This window comes from Protopterus annectens, chromosome 17.part0, assembly GCF_019279795.1.
Source record: "Protopterus annectens isolate FY-2018-M chromosome 17.part0, PAN1.0, whole genome shotgun sequence".
In the NCBI taxonomy this organism is placed as follows: domain Eukaryota; kingdom Metazoa; phylum Chordata; order Ceratodontiformes; family Protopteridae; genus Protopterus; species Protopterus annectens.
This window is the reverse complement of record NC_056751.1, coordinates 499,693,868-499,713,811: the sequence shown is the minus strand read 5'-3', so window position 1 is coordinate 499,713,811 and position 19,944 is coordinate 499,693,868. Positions and strand designations below refer to the sequence as shown.

The 19,944-nt window shown below is 38.9% G+C and overlaps 1 protein-coding gene across 1 annotated transcript in view; it reads left to right on the top strand.

Annotated features, from left to right (window-relative positions):
- The window catches only part of SHANK1 (SH3 and multiple ankyrin repeat domains 1), a 3,668,399-nt gene that overhangs the window by 599,923 nt on the left and 3,048,532 nt on the right, over window positions 1-19,944 (top strand). The window lies entirely within an intron of this gene.

Genomic DNA, 19,944 nt, shown 5'->3' with positions numbered 1-19,944 from the left:
TTAAATATAAGAGCTACCTTAGATAGTACTTTTTTACTCTTGGTGGCGTATCAACCTATCCCATTGGTCAATTCCAAGGACAGTGAATAATGTTGCATATAATGCTTTGCTAGGGTTAAGCCCATTCAGTGTTCTATTCCATCTATAGTTTAAAGTAATAGCAACCTCAACATATTGATTTTCCTTTGATATGTAGCTTTTTTTATATTGCTTGCTCCTGTTAGATGACCCGATGCAGTAGTATATTTAGTTGCTCTTGTCTATTGATATTCACTATATACAGCTTTTTAGCTTCACACTTCATTATAGAATGTTTTAATTTTTGTATATTACCCGCTCTCCTTGTTATTGTTGCCCTTTTAAGTTTCATCGTTGCCCCTTTAAGCAACCTTGTGGCGCTTGTGGTGATGTCGTCAACAAGCGCCAGTTACTTTGTTTTAAATGCATTAGGTTTTAATCCTTTCAACTGCTGATGAAGCTTCTGGCTTTCTGGAAGCGAAAACGCTGTTTTGGTCTTTAAATAAATTGCGTTTCTTTTCTTTTACATCGTTCTGGCTGCAGTGGTGTTCCGTTTGTGTTTTCAGTGAGTTTCCTTGTTTTTTATTCAAATTTTTTCTTATGGCATTAATCAACTATTTAATAACTTTAAAAATATAATTGTAATTACAACTTTAAACAATTTATTTTTCTTATATTCTCTATAGCATACTTTCCTGATTGCCTAGATTATTTCAATATCAATGTGATGAAAAAATAATAACTTTATATTCTGGCATCAGTTTTTTGAAAATATGAGTATTAAACCACTAAAGCCTCTTTTATGTAGATTTGATAATGGTCAAGACAGCTGATTGTTTATACACACATAATGGCAGTTTATAGAAAACAAAATGAGATGAGTATCGATCATCCTAGAGACTGAATCTATGCTTAGTTTGCTTCAGCTTTTTATTAGGTGTCTTGAAAAGACAGATAATCAAAAATTAAGTATCTCAACTATATATAAGATATTAATAGAAGGTGCTCTAAAGTTTGACTCAGATTTTTGGAATTACTATGTAAAGATTAATAGAGAACAAATATCCGATAAATCCAAAAAATTGTTATTGAATTCTACATATGGTACCTCTTCTTCATTATATTGGAGATTGTATACATGGAAATTGATGAACATCAGTTTCTATACTCCACATAAAATAAATCTTATACTCAAAAACATTGAAAGTAAATGTTGGAAATGTGATGAATTACTAGAGGCCAACTGGGTTCACATGTTCATTGAATGTAGAAATGTTGTTCAATACTGGAAAGACTTCAGATATTTTAAAAATGCTTTATGGTCTGATAACTGTCATATTTCTAACTCACTAATCCTATTCAATGTTCCTATACCTAATGTAATACCTAAATCTCAGATTCAGTTACTCTGGTCAATTCTTGCAATTGCCAAAAAAGTTATTACTTTGAACTGGAAAAGTAAACAATGTTTGATGTTTAAAGATTTTATTAATTTAGCAAAAGTTGTTTGTAAAAAAAGAACTGCAAACCATTTGCTATAGAATTCATAACATTACTCATAAAAAATAGCATGGCAAAAGTTGGAAAACCTTTTGAACAAATATTGATAACTTCTTATGGATAAAATGATTGTTTATCATGGATGAATGTAAATATTGTGAATAGTTTTGTTACTGTTTTATTGTATTTGTTATCTGTACATTTGCATATGTTTATAATGAAAACTAAATAAAAATGTTTTTGAAAAAAAAAATGAATATTTGGGGCATAACATGGTTGATTCAGTTATTCCAAAATAATTGCAGTCAGACCTCTGCACCTACGGCTACTGCACGGCTCAAAGGCATCAAGGAATTACAAAAACATGGTAGAGCCAGCAAACAATGGACCAAACTCTGTTTATTTAAAGAAAGGAGGAAAAAAACATACCGGTTTCGGCCCTTAGGACTTCCTCAGTGTTTGTAGCTGTTACAAAATTCACAACATATATATATATATATATATATATATATATATATATATATGTGTGTATAGAATGGTCCAGCGATACCTGCAGTCCAAAAGCAGAATTGCATACATTTAAACATTCATTTTTATTTGTATTCATTCAACCCAGGGGAAAAAGTGCACCTAATTTAATGATCCATTTCTTTTCCATTTTGTTTAATATTGCATGCCAACCATATTTATTAACTGTATTCCGTTGTATAATATCAGTAACAGTAAATCTGAACTTGGCATTTGGGTGTTTGATTGCATGTTTGTACAGTGCATTTGTAGATTTACAAGTCCTAATATCACTAAGATGTTCTGAGATCCTAAATTTGACACAGCGTGAAGTTTGTCCTACATAAAATGCTGAACAATTGCATGATGCCAAATAAATCACCCAGTCAGATTGGCAATTTGCAAAGGATCAAATAGAAAAAAACTTCAGCAGTGTTCCTACTAGTAAATTCCTTTGTTTTACTCATATTATTGCAATGTGTACAGTGGCCACATGGGAAACAACCCAATAGAGGGCCCCCTTGTAAGGTTATTTGTTTAGATGAATTCACATTCTTGTTGATATGTTTATAGTGGTTGAAAAAGGGAACCCATATTCCGACCCCGTCTATATGAAAAGTGACATCTGTCATCCAATATTGCCCTAAGTTTTTTATCTGCTAGCAATATATGCAAAATGAAAAAGAAATGGATCATTAAAATAGGTGCATTTTTTTCCCCTGGGTTGAATGAATACATATAAAAATAAAAATAAAAATGAATGTTTAAATGTATGCAATTCTGCTTTTGGACTGCAGGAGGTGCTGGAACTTTATTTATATATATATATATATATATATATATATATATATATATATATATATATATATATATGTTGTGAATTTTGTAACAGTTACAAACACTGAGGAAGGCCTAAGGGCCGAAACCGGTATGTTTTTTTCCTCCTTCCTTTAAATAAACGGAGTTTGGTCCACTGTTTGCTGGCTCTACCATGTTTTTGTGATTCAGTTATTCCCCCAAATTCTCTTTATTAATAGTGTATTCTGTGTTTAACCCCTCCCCCAATAAACACACATTTTGTTAGCCTTGTAATTTTAAAGATATTTGTCCCCATACTTGGGTGACCTTCAATCTCCCTTCCTTTTATATATATCCTTCAATACCACTTGCCATCAAGACCATCTTTAGGGTACCAGAGAGATGTAGTTAGAACCAAAGGATTTGCAGCTGTCAATTAGATAACCATTGTTAACTGCTAGCTTCCACTTTACCCTTTTTCTACAGCTGGTATTTTGCATTGCCAGGTGCACTGTATCTAATGTAGGCCCATGCCTACATAGAGCTGTGGTCCTTTGATATAGTGTGTGCGCATGCCTTAGTTGGCTTAAAGCCCCATGACTCGATATTTGTTGATGCTACAACACATGACAGCCCTGCAACAAGACACTTGATGGACCTGCCATTGCCTGCCACAGCATCCCACCTGAGGGGTGAACAAGCACTGGCTGCTCCCCTCCCACCTTTGTCCATTCCTTGCTTACTGTATCCTTTCTTCTATATAAGATCTTCTCATATAAAATGCTCTCAATGAAAAACACTGGAATCATGGAGCAGCTTAGTGATTTGCAATTATACAACTAATGTTAAAAAGAACTACATGCATTGCAGGCAAAATTAATGGGTCTATATCACATTGTCGAACTCTTAAATGTTCGAACATCATATGGTCGACACTATATGATCGAACTTTTAAAAGTTCGAACATTTCAACAGAGATCTCCGTACAGTGTAGAATGGGAAGATTTCCCTTTTCTGCACTGTAGTGCGATCTCAGAGTTGGTATATTTAAAGAGTGGGGGGTGCAGCCCCCCCCCCCCCACGGGGGATGCAGGGGGGCTTTCCCTCCTGCTTAAACTGTTCAGGTAGGTTTTTCTTTCGTTTATTTTTTTATCACATTTTCAAACTTTTAAAAGTTTGATCATATGGTGTCGACCATATGACGTTCAAACTTTTAAAAGTTTGATTATGTAACATAGACGCAAATTAACCTAACATGTTTGCCAGTAACAGCACATCAGTGATTATGCTTCTGACCTCTAAGTCCACAGGTCAGGGCTGGAACCACAGACATATGCCAATCATCATTATAAAGTGGCAGCACATAGGTTCACACCGTGGTGCTTGATTACGAGATCCATTTGAAAAACTAGCAATAAAAAATATGGATATCCTTAAAAACAGCTTATTAAGACAGTTATAAGCAATGGTGTTTTAGATTATGTTGCAATTGACATTGCAAAAATACAGCCAGGAAGTCCCATAGCCATCTGAAAGATGACTATGTTAACAGTATAGTATGTGGTGCACTGTATGAACAAAGGAAATGTTGTGACATAAAGGCATAAGTAAATTAATGCAGTCTCAATAAACACTTAAAACATACTTTTCTGCAAAGCTGAAAGGTTAGTCTACACATAAACTGTTTCTTCACATCAAGTTAGAATTTTTGATGTCCTTCCATATCCCTGTTGCAGTATTCTTTACAAGAGGGATCAACTGTCAGGAGTAGCCTGACATCCGGTCAGTATAAAAAAGCCTTTAGGCTGTAATGGATTCACCATACGTGACACGTATGCTCCCTGTGCATGGCATAGGGGTTAATGGTGATGTCCGGATGTACCATTCTCAGAACTTCTTTGCCACCAGCCTGAATCCCATCTTCGATTGTCTGTCTGAATGCTCGTTTGTCGGCTGGTTACTTAACTGCTTTCAGATAAGTGCCCCATTGTTTTTAATTTTTTTATCTTTGGTTTGCCTTGTTCTGTCATGTTATCCAGGAAGGGGAAATGGCAATGCAGGAGACGGATTCCCCATAAAGATCATCAGGAGCAGTGTTTGTTTTGTTTAGGTGCTTCCAGTGACCATACATCTTGTGATATTTGTAAAACATTCATCCCAAAGATATTGCGTAGTCAGCTTTGTTCCTTAGCTATTTACTTAGAGAATCAGTGACTTAAACTGTTGGTTAAAGACAGTATGGAAGGATCTTCCTGCATGAGGGTCAGCTGTCTATGAGGAAAAAGACCAAGAATGCTTGATGGGATTCTTTGGCTGTACCACCTCCACCAGGTGTCTCTCTTGAGGATGGTGAAAGCCTGGAGGATTGTCCTGATGTTCTTCGTCTCCCATTGCTGCAGTCCTTACATATGGGTATTCCACTGTCCACCATCGGCCCGAATACCAAAGGGCTAGAACCGGCGTCGGTCATCGGCGCCCGAGACTGACGTCAGTACGTGCCAGTACAAATGCGCATGACCGACGCCATAACCTTAGTCTTTCTTGCCGCGTTGTCCTAAGCAGAAGCAGCATTTGCAAGTGCCGTTCGGCATTCTGGAATTGTCAGTTTTCGAGTTTCAGACCGGAGACCAAGTTGGGCTAAGTACCCCGTTGGGGACACTTTTGTCTTTTTCTTGCCTCAGTATTGACGGATGGCAGAAAAAGTTAATAACTGTATTTCTTGTGGGAAACAGATTCCTCATAGGGATTACCATTCACTCTGCATTCCTTGTTTGGGGCCTGAGCACGACGTTGTTGGGTGTCGCTTTTGTGCTACTTTTAACAAGCGTACTATTAAATGTCGGTTGGACTGTGCTAGGCTGGTGTTTGGTAAACGTTGTAATTACAACATGCCGTTGGATTCTCCGATGACTGGTTCTTCTAAGAAACGCAAGGAAAAGTCTTTGCGGTCCAAACAGGATGAGTCGTCCACTCCGGACGCCAGTTCTGTAGCACCACTGGCTACTTCAGCGGCTCCTTCTGAAAGTTTACCTGAGTCTCAAGGGGAGTCTTTGTTACTACAGGATGTGGCTTCTCCTGTGTTAGGCCAGGCTGAGGGTGCCTCTCTGATGTTGTTGGTTCCCTCCCCTCATAGGGTAGTTAGGCCTCCTCCTTCTCAAAGCAAAGCCCATTCTAAGTCTAAGTCTGCCCCTGCTGGTGCTAGTCCCAGGGTCCAGCTCCTAGGAAGCACATGTTAAAGATGGCTGAAGATTTGATTACTTTAATTAGGGGTTCTATGCCCCCCCCTGCGAAGAGGCCCAGGGTAGAGACAGAGTTGGAGGGTTTGGTTCAGTCTTCCAATGAGTCAGATTCCTCTGTAGATGAACTTCAGGATTTCCCTCCCTATTCTGATTCGGAGGCTGAGGACACTACTCCCTCTGCGTCCCCTCCAGAAGATTTTTCTTTCTCTGAGACTTTGCATTCCATGAGGGAACATTTCAAATGGGAGGGCCAGGATTATTCTGATTGTCGTAAAAGGCTAAGAGACTTCTTGTTTTGCCTCAGCATAGGCCCTTGGCTATTCCCCCTGTACTGGATGTTGTTCAGGGTGTATTTTCTGAGGCTGCCCTTAACCCAGATTCTCTGCCTCCTGCCCCGGTTAAACCAGATAGATACGACAGGGTTCCAGAAGCTCACAAGTACTTATATAAGAGTCCTAGGGCTGATCCTGAAACTATTACTCAAGGCCCCAAAGGTGTTAGGGCTTCTGTGGTTAGGAATCCAGTTCCTTTGGACAAGGATGCTAGGGCCCTGGATAGGTGGGAAAAAAAAAAACTGTATACCTCTTCTACTTTGGCTATGAGAGCTTTAAATTGTCAGTTTCATATGCTCAGGTATCAAAATTATTTGCTGGGCCAATTGAAATGTAAAGTAGATGCTTTAGCTGAAGGTATTGAATGTAAGGAGCTTCAGGATTTAGTGCATGCTTCAGACCAAGTTGGTAAGCATTCTTTGCAGTGTGGTTTTGATGCTTTACAGGCTTCTTCCAGGGTGGCTGCTACTAGTTCAGTTGTTCGCAGGCATGCCTGGCTTAAAGATCAGACCTTGTCAGAGCATGTTAAGGCTCGAATTATGGATGCTCCTCTACAATCTGATGTTCTTTTTGGTCCTCCAGTAGAATCAGTTTTGAAAAAAATGGAGGAAAAAGCTAAGTCTATGCAGACAGTTAAGGACTTTTTACAGGTTCAGCCCCCTAAGTTCAGTAGGAATTGGCCTGCTAAGGGATGGTCTTTCCCCTCTTCGGATTATCAATCTAGGGGCAGGTCGAGGCGGGGTAGAGGTAGGGCTTCCTCTCAGGGCCCTGTTACTTCTAGGTCTTTCAGTTCTTCTACCACTTCTGCTGGGGAGGGCAGGGGTCAGTCCTTTCAGAAACAGGCCCAATGACCCGTGTCTTCGGCTGCCGGACTCTGCCTTGCTGGCAGCTCCTCTAGGAGGAAGACTGGGACTTATCAAAAGGAATTGGCATTTGGTTACCCAAGACAAATGGGTATTGGACATAATAAATCGAGGCTACAAATTTTATTTTCACACGTTCCCTCCTTTCAAAGGTATGCCGGATGTGCCTCATCAGCAAAGACTGGAAGCACAGCCACAAATTTCTTCTCTGCTTCAGTTGGGAGCAATACAGGAAGTACCTTCTGCAGAAAGAGGCACAGGGTTTTATTCCCGTCTTTTCTTAGTGCCCAAGAAAGGAAATACTTGGAGGCCAATTCTGGATTTGTCCATTCTAAACACCTTTCTGGAAATTCCAAAATTCAAGATGTTAACACTGCAACACCTGTTAGCTATGCTGGGCAAAGATCACTGGATGGTGACTCTGGATCTCAAAGAGGCCTATCTTCACATTCCTATCAGGCCCGGTTGCAGGAAATTCCTGAGATTTCGGAATGGGAATTTGCATTATCAGTTCTCTGCATTGCCCTTTGGCTTGTCTACTGTGCCCAGGGTATTCACAAAAGTCCTGGCTCCAGTAATAGCTTTTCTCAGACTAACAGGAATTCAAATTTATCCTTATCTGGACGACTGTTTGATTCTGGCTCAAGGCAAGCACGAACTTCTTCAACATCTGCAGTATGTAATGACAGTTCTAAGATGCCTAGGGTATTCTGTGAACGAAATAAAGTCCAGTCTAGTACCCTCACAAGAGATGTGTTTTCTGGGTGTGAGACTGAATACAGCTGCTCAGATGGCATTTCTTACCCCGGACAAACAAAGAAATCTTCACCTATACTTCCAACAGCTATCAGTAATGTCCAGGCTGACTGCAAGGACAGTCCTTCAAGCCTTGGGGTTCATGGCATCTTGCATTCTAGTACTTCCCAATGCCAAACTGCATATGAGGAAGCTACAATGGTATCTCAAAAGCGTTTGGACTCAACACAGCCACGTTTTGGACACTGTCATTCGGATTCTACCTTGCATTCAGAATGAATTTCTGTGGTGGGCTCAGGAATGTCACCTAAACAAGGGGCTCTCTGTGACCCAACCAGAGGCAAGTCAGATATTGACGACAGACGCCTCGGAGTCAGCCTGGGGAGCTCATTTCAGAGGAAAATGGATTCAAGACCTTTGGCCCCCAGAGCTACTTCACTTGCATATCAACATGAAAGAGATGCTGGCAGTTCAATTTGCTTTGGAAGGATTCAAGAGCCTACTTCAACCAGGACTGGTGTTGATTCGAACAGACAACACAACTGTCATGTGGTACATCAACAAGCAAGGGGGAACTCATTCTTACCCTCTTTGCAGACAAGCAATGCTGTTATGGGAAACTGCTTTGAATCTGCACATCACTCTTCGAGCACAGTTTCTGCCAGGAGCACAAAATTCTTTAGCAGATGTTCTGAGCAGACAGATTGTGGATCCTCACGAATGGAAATTGGACCCTCAGGTATTTCTTCAGTTGACCATGGCTTGGGGAACTCCAGACATAGATCTGTTTGCCTCTCCTCTGAATTTCCAACTGCCACTGTTTTGCACAAGGCTATTTCATCTGAAAGCCTGGAAAATAGATGCACTATCCTTCAGTTGGAGCAACCTTCACATGTATGCTTTTCCTCCTTTGCCTCTTCTTCCAAAGGTGCTGTTGAAAGTCAGGAGGGACAAACCTTGCATGATCCTTATAGCACCGGATTGGCCTCGTCAGCATTGGTACCCTCTGTTGAGGAGCCTAATTCATGGAACACCTTGGCCATTACCACAGATTCCCCACTTATTGTCTCAGGAAAACAATCATTTTCTCAATGTCAGGGTGCAATCCCTACACCTGACAGCCTGGCGCATTCTGTTTTAGAGAAAGAGGACCTTCAGCTCCCTCAACAAGTTTTGGATGTTATTTTGGAAGCCAGGCGTCCTAGTACTCGAAAAGTTTATGCTGGTAAATGGAAGAGATTTTTTCTTTGGAGTTCAGCTAAAGGCTTTGATGTCAAATTGCCTAATTTGAGTTGTACATTGCAATATTTGACTATTTTATTGGACAAGGGTTTGTCCTTCTCTTCTGTAAAAGTGCATGCTGCAGCTATTTCTGCTCACTATGATTGTGACCCTCCTTTATTTTCACATCCATTGGTTAAACAGTTTCTTAGAGGGGCAAAGAATATAAGACCCCCACGGAGGGCTCCTACTCCTACCTGGGATCTTAATTTTGTTTTGGAAAAGCTGACTCTGCCTCCTTTTGAACCTGCAGCTACAGCTGAATTGCAGTTGTTGTCTTGGAAGACTGCTTTTTTATTGGCTGTTACTTCTGCTAAAAGGGTATCTGAATTACAGGCCCTCATGGCAGTGGGACCTTTTCTGATTTTTCACAATGACAGAGTTTCCTTACGTACTAATCCTACTTTTCTGCCTAAAGTGATTTCTAATGTGACATTGAACCAATCTATACATTTGCCTACTTTTTATGCTAATCCCCAAAATGAAGGGGAAAAAGTTTTGCATTCTTTGGATGTACATAGGCAGTTAAGGTATTATTTGAGCAGAACCAAAGAGTTCAGAAGATCTCAACAATTATTTGTTTCTTTTGCTTTGACTTCACGAGGGAAGGCTGTCTCGAAACAGACTATTTCCAAGTGGATTAGCCATTGTATTGCTTTTTGTTACTCTCATCATGGCAAGGATGTTCCAGTTGGGATCAGGCCTCATTCTACTAGGGCTACGGCCACCTCTACAGCTTTTTTGAGAGGGGTAGCTACTAAAGACATTCTAGAGGCAGCTACTTGGAGTTCTGTACATACCTTTACAAAACATTATCATTTACCTCTTTATTCTAGGTCTAGGGCTGGGTTTGCCACTGCAATCTTACAGGGCATGTTAGCAGCCCCTGATGCTATTTAGTTGGCCAGCCTCCCTTTTTTCCGTTGCTCTGGGATTCTACCCATATGTAAGGACTGCAGCAATGGGAGACGAAGAACATAGTACAGTTTTGTACCTACCATAAATGTAGATGTTCGAGGATCTCCATTGCTGCAGTCCAATTTTCCCTCCCTCCTTCCCCCCTTTTACTTTTTAGGTTGGGGTTTGGGTGGTGTTTTTTGCATTCTGACGTCTGAGGCAAGAAAGACTGAGGTTATGGCGTTGGTCATGCGCATTTGTACTGGCACGTACTGACATCAGTCTCGGGCGCCGATGACCGACGCCGGTTCTAGCCCTTTGGTATTCGGGCCGATGGTGGACAGCGGAATACCCATATGTAAGGACTGCAGCAATGGAGATCCTCGAACATCTACATTTATGGTAGGTACAAAACTGTACTTTTCCTTCTTAGATTCCTCTGCCATGATTGCTTCAGAGGCCAGCAAGGATCTGACTCCATGCACATCCATGAAGGCCTTGCAGACATTTGCTCTGGATGTATATGGGGATCCGTGGCTGATAATTACTGAAGGGCATAGTGGTGTTACTCAGTTATTAGTGAGGGAAGAGGTTCCAACTACAGTAATAGAGAGTGTCATCAGGGGTAGAGCCTCATAAATTGTTCAAGGGTGATGTCCCCCTTAAAAAGAAGCTGAAAATTAAACACATTTCGCCTGTTATTATAGATCCTTAGAGTGAATGGCAAAATGTCACTCAAGGCCTGTTTAATGCCCTTAGGGCTTGTAAGTCTCCACAAAGAGTTTCTATTCCTTCTCCTCCTTTGTCTTCTACTCCTCTTAAAAGGCACAGGGAGCAGAATTCCTGTGATGATGCATCTGCTTCTGATGAAGAGTTCCTAACTTATTCCTCTCAGATTATTTCCCCACTTAACTATGGTTCTGAGGAAGAAGAGTGTTTCAGTCCTAACTCTTCTTTTGAGGAGATTTCGTTTGGCTTTACTATTTCCAGAATGATGGAACTATCAGCTTCTAGAGATGGAGTCTCCTAGGTCCTGTGCTGCTCATTCTGTTCTTACTGCCTTGCTGGATGATTTTTCTGTTGCTTCACAGGGTCCTAATTCCCAACCCCCTGCTCCTAAAAAAAGCTGTAAGGTCTTATAAAGTGCCTGATGACTACAAATTGCTTTATGAATGTCCCTCTGCTGACCCTTCTGTAGTGTCAGTTGCTTCTAATGAGCCCTCCAGATTGTTGCTTCCACTAAGTTGTTTACATCTGATAAGGATAGCAGAACCATGGAGAGACTGGGTAAGAAGGTGAATACTTCTGCTACCCTAGCCTTTAGAGCTGTTAAATATAATTGACATATAACCAGATATGTTTTGACTCCTCTCTCTCAAGACTTGTCAGACTATTTCAGATCTCTCTGATTCTGAGGGGAAATTCTCTGCTCTTGCCTTGCTAGGGATGTCCTCCCAAGTACCACGCCATTCCATTCAGTGCAGCTAAGAGCAGCTGATGCTTCATCTAGGCCTGCTGCTGTTGGATCTGTTTTGAGGAAGTATTCCTGGTTCAGACTTCAGCTTTTCCCTGATGATATCAAGGCTAAATTGATGGATGCTCCTCTGGATAATAAGCATGTATTTGGTGCTGCTGCTGTGGAGTCATTTAAGTCCCTTCAAGAAAAGGGTAAGGCCTTATAGAAGTTGAAGCATATTTTTGTTTCCTTTGAGCTCAAGTTTCAGAGGAATTATCCTAACAAACATGCCTTTGTATATAGACAGTCCTGTCCTCCCCAAAGGTAAAAATGGTGGTAGAAGGGATGCTCCTGCTATGGCTACCCAAATCCCTTCTACTCAGAAGCCTCCTTTTGCAGACAAACAAGGTGCTGACTGACTATCCTTGCCCTGTTCTTCTCAGTCACATTCCTCTTTCTCAGCATCTTTCTCAGTCCCATCTATTTTGGCTAAAGATTACCCAAGATTCCTAGGTTCTTTCCATGAAAAAAGCAGCACGGTTTCAACCAAGAAATCAAATCCAAAAAACGAAGAAACACAAAAAGAGGTTTAATCCAGAAATCCAACAATTCCTCCAGATAAAAAACACGAAGTACAACCACAAGTGAGCGCTTTCATCTCCTGGCAATGCAGACTTCTTCAGACTAGTGGCTAAACACATTTTCCAGAGTACCAAAGTTTTACCTATTAAAATTTCATTATTCTCTGTATATAAATATTGACAATAATTACAATTAAAACATCTAAGTATTCCTTTCTTTTTTTCTACAACCCTGTTTTTATTTAACTGGTTTTGAAAAAAATCTTTAAAATTCTTTGCTCTTTTTTGCACAAATTTGGGTTCATCTCCTAACTTCTGTAATAAATTACTATTACTTTTAAAAATTCCCCAATTATTTCTTACTATGTTCTTAATCATACATGAATCAGTACTATTTTGTACTGCTAATGCTGTTGAAAAAGTACTATTTTGTACTGCTAATGCTGTTGAAAAATCCAAATTAGGTCTTTTTTCCACCTAATTAATCATAACCTTATTCCTTTTTGTAACTTCCTCTCTCATAACATTTTTTACCATTTCTTGGGGATATCCTCTATTAAATATCCTATCACAAAAGTTATTGGCTTCTGTATAAAAAATTTCATCATCATCCGTCAAATTACTAATTCTATTTGTTTGACCTTTGACAATGTTCCATTTTGTTTTCTTTGGATGTAAACATGAATAATGTAAATACATATTATTTTGACATTCTTTCTTATAGATTTTTTAAACTAATTTCCCATTCTTTTTATAGCTTGTAAGAGCTAAAAAATCTATCTTTTCTTTACTAAAAGTGTGAGTAAATTTAATGTAAGAACACACATTATTAATATATTTCAAAATTAATTCTAGTTCTTCTACAGTGCCATCCCAAATTATCAAGATATCATCGATAAATCTTAACATTTTGATAATATTTTTTGCAAAACCACTTTCAAGAATATTTGCTGACTCCCATCCTTGCATGAATAAATTGGCATAACTCGGGGCTAAAGCAGCACCCGTAGCTACGCCGTTAACTTGTACAAACAATTCATCATAGAATTCTAAAAATATTATAGCTCAAAACAAGATCTATCATTTCCATAAGCAGACTTACAGTGTTTGTAGAAAATTCTCTTGATTGTAACAATTCCATTCTAACCATTTCCATCCCTTCCTTATTTGGAATCATAGTATAAAGAGAATTTATATCAAGTGTTAGTAGTATATCAGAGACAGAGACATTTGTGTTGTTAAGCTTTTTCATACACTCATAGCTGTCATTTATATATGTAGTGCCTTTTGGTATTATCTTTTGTAAATGTTTATCTACAAAAATCGACATACCCTCTGATTTACTATTTCTGCTGACAACTATTGGTCGTAATGGGGGGGGGTCTATATTTTTGTGGATTTTTGGTATTCCAAAACTCCTACTGATTTTAGGATTATTGTTTGTTATGTTCCATTTCGTCTGATTTTAGGATTATTGTTTGTTATGTTCCATTTCGTCTTCTCATCAATTCTCCCAGCACAGAACCACTCTGTTATACATGATTCTATTAAAAAAACCTTTCCTAATATCAGTCATATCAACGGATTTATAAAAGCTAGAATCTGACAGCATTTCCTTAATTTTTCTTTCATAATTTTCCCTCTCCATCAAGACCATTGCTCCCCCTTTGTCAGCCTTAAAAATAAGTATACTGACGTCCTTCAATAAGGCATAAAACATTCTTTTTCTTTTTATGTGAGATTATAGTATTTGAACTTTGTGTCATCTTCTAACATTTCCAACATCTGTATTTCACATACATTCAAAAACGTGTATTATAACAGCTAGGTTTGTAAAAATCACAACTATTTTGCTTCTGACTCCCCAACAGAAGTCTGAAATTTAATTTTCTTGCATAGTCCCTGAGTTCATTAATCATAACCAATTTATTGGTCCTTTGTGCAGGGGCAAAATTCCATCCTTTACTCAGCACACAACAGTCTTCATAAGAGATATTTTATTACACAAGTTGACAATTTTAAAATTGATGTTGCTTATGTCTTCTATTGCTTCTGCTGGTGATTCCAATTCTTTCTTGGAAACTTCCTGCCACCCTAGTTTTTTTGCGATTGTTGTTTGTTATAATATCCATCTACTGTTACTTGGGCCCATGTTCTTTTTTGATTATTGACTCTTTGATATACTTTTATAACCTGTTTATTGTCATTAGTACCAGTTCCTTTAGAATGTATTTCATCATTGATTTTTGTTCTCCCGGTCTCTTTAATTTTAGACCTTACTACTGGTTCATTTGCATGCTGTTTTGCCTCTCCTAACGTATTAACATGAATCTCAGCCACAGCTTGTATCTGATTTTTATTTCCAAGTCTCTCTGACCTTCTTAGCGAACTTACTTCTTCTTCAACAGTACTATCAATTGTGTCATATTCTTTTAGTGCATTCTTACTGACACTAGTTTCAAGTTTAAGTCCATAAGCTGTGGCCACACTATTAGCATATTCATTTTTATCTCTTTGAAATTTTTTACTTTAGTTTTGGCACAGTTCATCGTTTAATTTATGTAATTTCTCTTGTATGAACACCATTTTGCTATTGAAATTATCTCTGGAGGTATTGTTTTTCAAAATATCATAATTCATTTTAACTTTCTCAGTTAATTCTTCTAATTTACTGGTATTGGCTTCATGCAGTAACTCCATATATTGTAGTCTCGCCCTTTGGTTTATACTTAGCCATTTTTCAGTAAACTCTTTGGGTAAATCTTTACCTGCCGGTAAATTTTTGATTCTTAGTCCCCTAGGTACTTGTTGAACTTTCAAGCTGTTTTCAAAAAATAGATTATCCCACTGAAGATGCTTAACTGTTAATAGGTCTTTTTCTAACCCATTAAATTTCTCTTGAATATTAAAGGCGGTATTTCTGTTTGTTTCCTTCTCAGCACTGTTGTCAATCGCAATAGCAAACGGGTTTGACAGTGGAGCTAATCATCCTCTTAAAATATCTTCTTCATTACTAATAGCACAAACAGTTTTTCTTTGAACCTTGTTGAAAGTGTTTACAGTACCTTCTTCGTTTCTATAAAAGAACCGCTCGGAGTGTCATTCAAATCAACCGGCGGAAACAGCTGTAAAACTGGTTCCAGAAGCCACACTTCTCGCCATGGCTGCCGAACTGCAACGAACACTAGCAAAACTTGAAAAAAGCAGCACGCTTTCAACCAAGAAATCAAATCCAAAAAACGAAGAAATGCTGGCAGTAAAACAAAAAGAGGTTTAATCCAGAAATCCAATAATTCCTCCAGATAAAAAAACATGAAGTACGACCACAAGTGAGCGCTTTCATCTCCTGACAATGGAGACTTCTTCAGATTAGTGGTTAAACACATTTTCCAGAGGTACTTCAGAACATTTTTGGCTCGGGGAACAATTCAAGAATTTCCAACTGTTCAGAGGGGAAAAGGGTTTTACTCCAGAATGTTCTTGTTCCCCAGGATATAAGGCACTAGAGACCCATTCTGGATTTATCTCAGCTAAAGACCTCTTTGAAGGTCACTTCCTTTTGGATGCTGTCCCTTCAGACCTTGTTTCCCCCTACTGCTTCCTGAAGTTTTTCTAGATTTCCTGGATCTCAAGGATGCTTATTTACACATTTCTATTCATCTCTTTTTCAGGATGTTTTTAATTTCTGTGTTGCATCCTGTCATTTTCTGTTTTCTGCTTTGTCCTTTGGCTTCTGTACTGCCCCAAGGGCTTTCATCAAATGTCTTACTCCTGTGATTGCTTTCTGTAGTCTGAGGTGGCTACAGGTTTGTCTTTCTTTACCTGGATGATCTGCTTTTTTCAGGCCTCCTCTTTGGAGATTCTACTTCAGCATCTATACTGTACTATTTCTTTCCAGCTCAGCCTGGGGTTTACTGTAAATTTCCAAAAGTCATTCCTGACTTCTTCTCAGGATCATGTTTTTCTGGGATGCAGGATGCAGATTGTTCCAATGCTGGCTTCCCTGCCACCTCCAAATCTTTTAACCCTCATTGCTTTCTTTCAATCCCTTCTTCCCCTGGCCTCAGTTACAGCCAAAGAATTTCAGATGGCTCTGGGTTTCATGGCTTCCATCATTCCTATGCTCCCTCTAGCCAAGCTGTACATGAGAAAGCTCCAGTGGTTTCTAAAGTCAGTTTGGCTTCAAAATTCTCATAACTTTAGATTTTCTGGTCCTTCTACTTCCATGCCTCAAGCTGAAACTTCAGTGGTGGTTTCATCAGTTGACCTTCAACCCAGGGCTTCCTTTTCAACCTCCACTCCCCTCTCAGGAACTTTTCACAGATGCCTCAGATGTGAGATGGGGGGGCTCCTTCAGCCCTCTGAATGTGCGGGGCCTTTGGTTTCTTCAGCAAAGGAAATATCACATCAGTGTCAAAGGGATAAGTACTCTTCTGGCTTTTTATTATCTTTACTTCCAGGGCCCCTCAAGATTCGCAGAGACAGTACCACAGTGATGTAGTATGTCAACAAGCAAGGGGGGGATAAGGTCTTATCCCCATGCAGGTTAGCCCTTCAGGTTTGGGATCTATCTATCCAGTATCAGGTGACCCTTCAGGTAATATACATTCCTTCAGATCAGAACGTAGGGGCAGATTATCTAAGCAGGTACATAACAGAATCCCACAAGTGGATGCTGCACAGGGATGTGCTGCTGGATATTGTCCACCAGAGGGGTAATCCTTAAATAGATCTGTTTGTCTACCCTTTGAACAGACGACTTCCTCTGTTTTGCACCAGAGTCCCAAGTCTTCTGGCCGGGAAGGTGAACACCCTCTCTCCTTCTTGGAAGGGGATATTTCTTTATGCCTTCCCTCCTCTTCCTCTCATTCTAAAGGTCCTGTTCAAGATAAAACAAGATGCTCCCAAAATCTTGCTGGTGACTGTCTCTCTTTTGGCACAGACAGCATTGATTCCCTCTTCTTCTACATCTAGCCAAGGGCAGTAATCACAAGTTACCTCACAGGGTGGACCTACTAACACGAGACAAGTTGTCTCTCATCCATCTCCACCTGTCCATTCTACAACTGACATTGTGGGTGATAGAGTTTTGATCACCTTCATATGCCATTTTTCTGTGGACTGGGTCCTGCAGGACACCAGGAAAGCCACTATTAGGAAATCTTACTTATTCAAATGGAAGACATTTTCTGTTTGGTGTCTTTCTCATAACCTGGATCCAGTTATTGTGGCGGTTCCTTTGGTTGTCCCTTACTTGTGTGAACTGCTCAATTCTGGGTTGGCATAGTCTTCTGTTAGGGCCCACCTATCATTTATTGTCACTTGTCTGCCTTTGATTACCCCTTTAGCCTCTAGATTGGAGGCCAAACAGTTTCTTAATGGCATTTATCACAGTATACCTCTCAGGTGGCCTGCCCCTCCTTCCTGTGACCTTAATTTTGTTTTAGAAAAATTGATTCAGGCTTCTATTGAGCCTGTTGCTTCAGCTTCCTGGCAGCATTCTTTTTGGAAGACATTTCTTCTTTTGGCTCTTACTTTGGCCAGATGGCTATCTGAGTTGCAAGCCTTTATGGCTGTTCCTCCTGTTTTAGTTTTTCTTATGGAAAGGGTGTCCCTTCATACAAATCATTCTTTTATGCTCAAGGGTGGTTAATGAGTTTTCTGTTAATCAGTTTGTTCATTTACCCACTTCTTCCCTTCTCCATATTGAGAAGGTTTTGCTCACCTTGGATTTGCATTGACAACTCCGATATTATTTGGATAAAACAAAAGCTTTTTCATAAATCTGAAGAGCGTTTTGTTTCTTTTCATCCTATGTCTTTAGGTTTGTCTGTTTCCAATCAAAATATATTTTTTCTTGTATATCTAAAGTGATTTAGTTTTGCTATTACTTTAATGGGAATAGCCTTCCTTCTTCTGTCAAGGCTCATTCCGCTAGGGCTGTGGCTACTTCTGGGAATTTTTTCAATGTTTTTGATACTAATTCTATTCCTGAGGCAGCTACCTGGACTTCTGTGCATATCTATACCAAGCACTATAATTTGGATGTGATTTCTAGGGCCAGAGCTGGTTTTGCTAGGGCCATTCTCCATTGCTTTTAGAGAGCTCTGCTTTTCCATCCTCCTCCCAGTCTATTTCCTGAGTTCTTATACTCTCTCTATTGTAAAGAATACTACAACATTGATCTAGTAGGACATAATACAGTTGTGTAAAAATCTTACAATAACAGTAGATGTCCTTCTCTTCACTGTTACAGTATTCACTCCCTCCCTCCTCCCTTGGTCCTTTTTCCTTCTAGATATGTTTGTTATCTGCTAATATCCTTGGACTGTCATTCCTACTGAGGCTTTCAGTTCTGAGGATGGTACGTAAGAACATCAACTTTGATACCCTACGCAGTGTGCAGAGAGCATACGTGTGACATACAGCGTACCCATTACAACCTAAAGGCTTTTGTGGATTGGCTGGACATTGGGCTACCCTTGGCAGGGGATGCCTATTGTAAAGCATACTGCAACAATGAAGAGAAAGATATCAACTGTTATGGTAAAACTTTACACAACTGTACTTTCCTTAATTACCCTATAATATTCTAATAAACAAAAGCTTTGTGCATTGATTATATTTATTACATTACTATTACAATTTCACACTTTATCAATAAAATACGGTTTGTTTTGCAAAGCAGTCTGCAAAATAAATTAGTTTCTGCATTTACCGTACAATAAACTTTCTTTTTCTGTTGCATTTAGTCTGTCAAATAAAACTACTAGTTAGAGCACTAAAGGTTTCTTTTTATGAGAATTTGTATGCATTATTAAAGCAATTCATATATCACATTACGTTTAGAAGATTACATGTTAACGTGAAGAAATAGCAGAAGAACAGAATGTCTAATCTGATGATGTTTAAATTATCATATATTTCATTATGAAATAATGAGCTTTAATGTATAGTCATATAATTATCTTAGGTGCGACTCTATTGTTCCTTGCCAAATTAAGTTACACTAAGAAAAATTAGCTTGATAAAAATTATGGAACATAGAACAGTGTTGGTAGCATTAAGTTATTTATGAGCATGTAAAATGGGTATGAACATACATGCTGCACAGAGTAACTTACAGCTGACATTCTTCATATTACTTTAAAGAGCTCATATTACCTTAGGTGAAGTTGTTAATATTTTGTTTAGAGTCTGCAAGACAGCACTGCATATGCCTTAAACAGTAATATAGCTGTTGTGGAATCATTTGTGTTATTTATTTGGTAAATAGTAGACATGACCGGGCATGTCTGCAAATGTTTAATTTTTACATAACTAATCCTTGACTACTTCTTTGCATAATGAAAAAGGTACAAAATGTTGCTTGAGATATTTTGGTACTAAATGTTTTAACATGAACATTTAAATAGTAAGGACATTGTTATTTATTTTTTTCATGTTTTCTGTTTTTTAAGTACACTGATCACAATACAATAGACCATTTGAATGGCACAGCACAAGTAATGTTTTTCAGAAAACAGTTTGGAACATTGAGGGTAGAGTTTAACTAAGGAACCAAAGTATATTCTCAAAGTTTTAAAAACAAAAACATTTAGGAAGAAACAATGATGACATTTTTATTAAGCACAAGAACGGAAGATTAGCTTTATTTCGAAAGGGAACATCTTTAGAATCCATAGGAGAAAGCAAGATTTTGTTTCTTGCCATCAG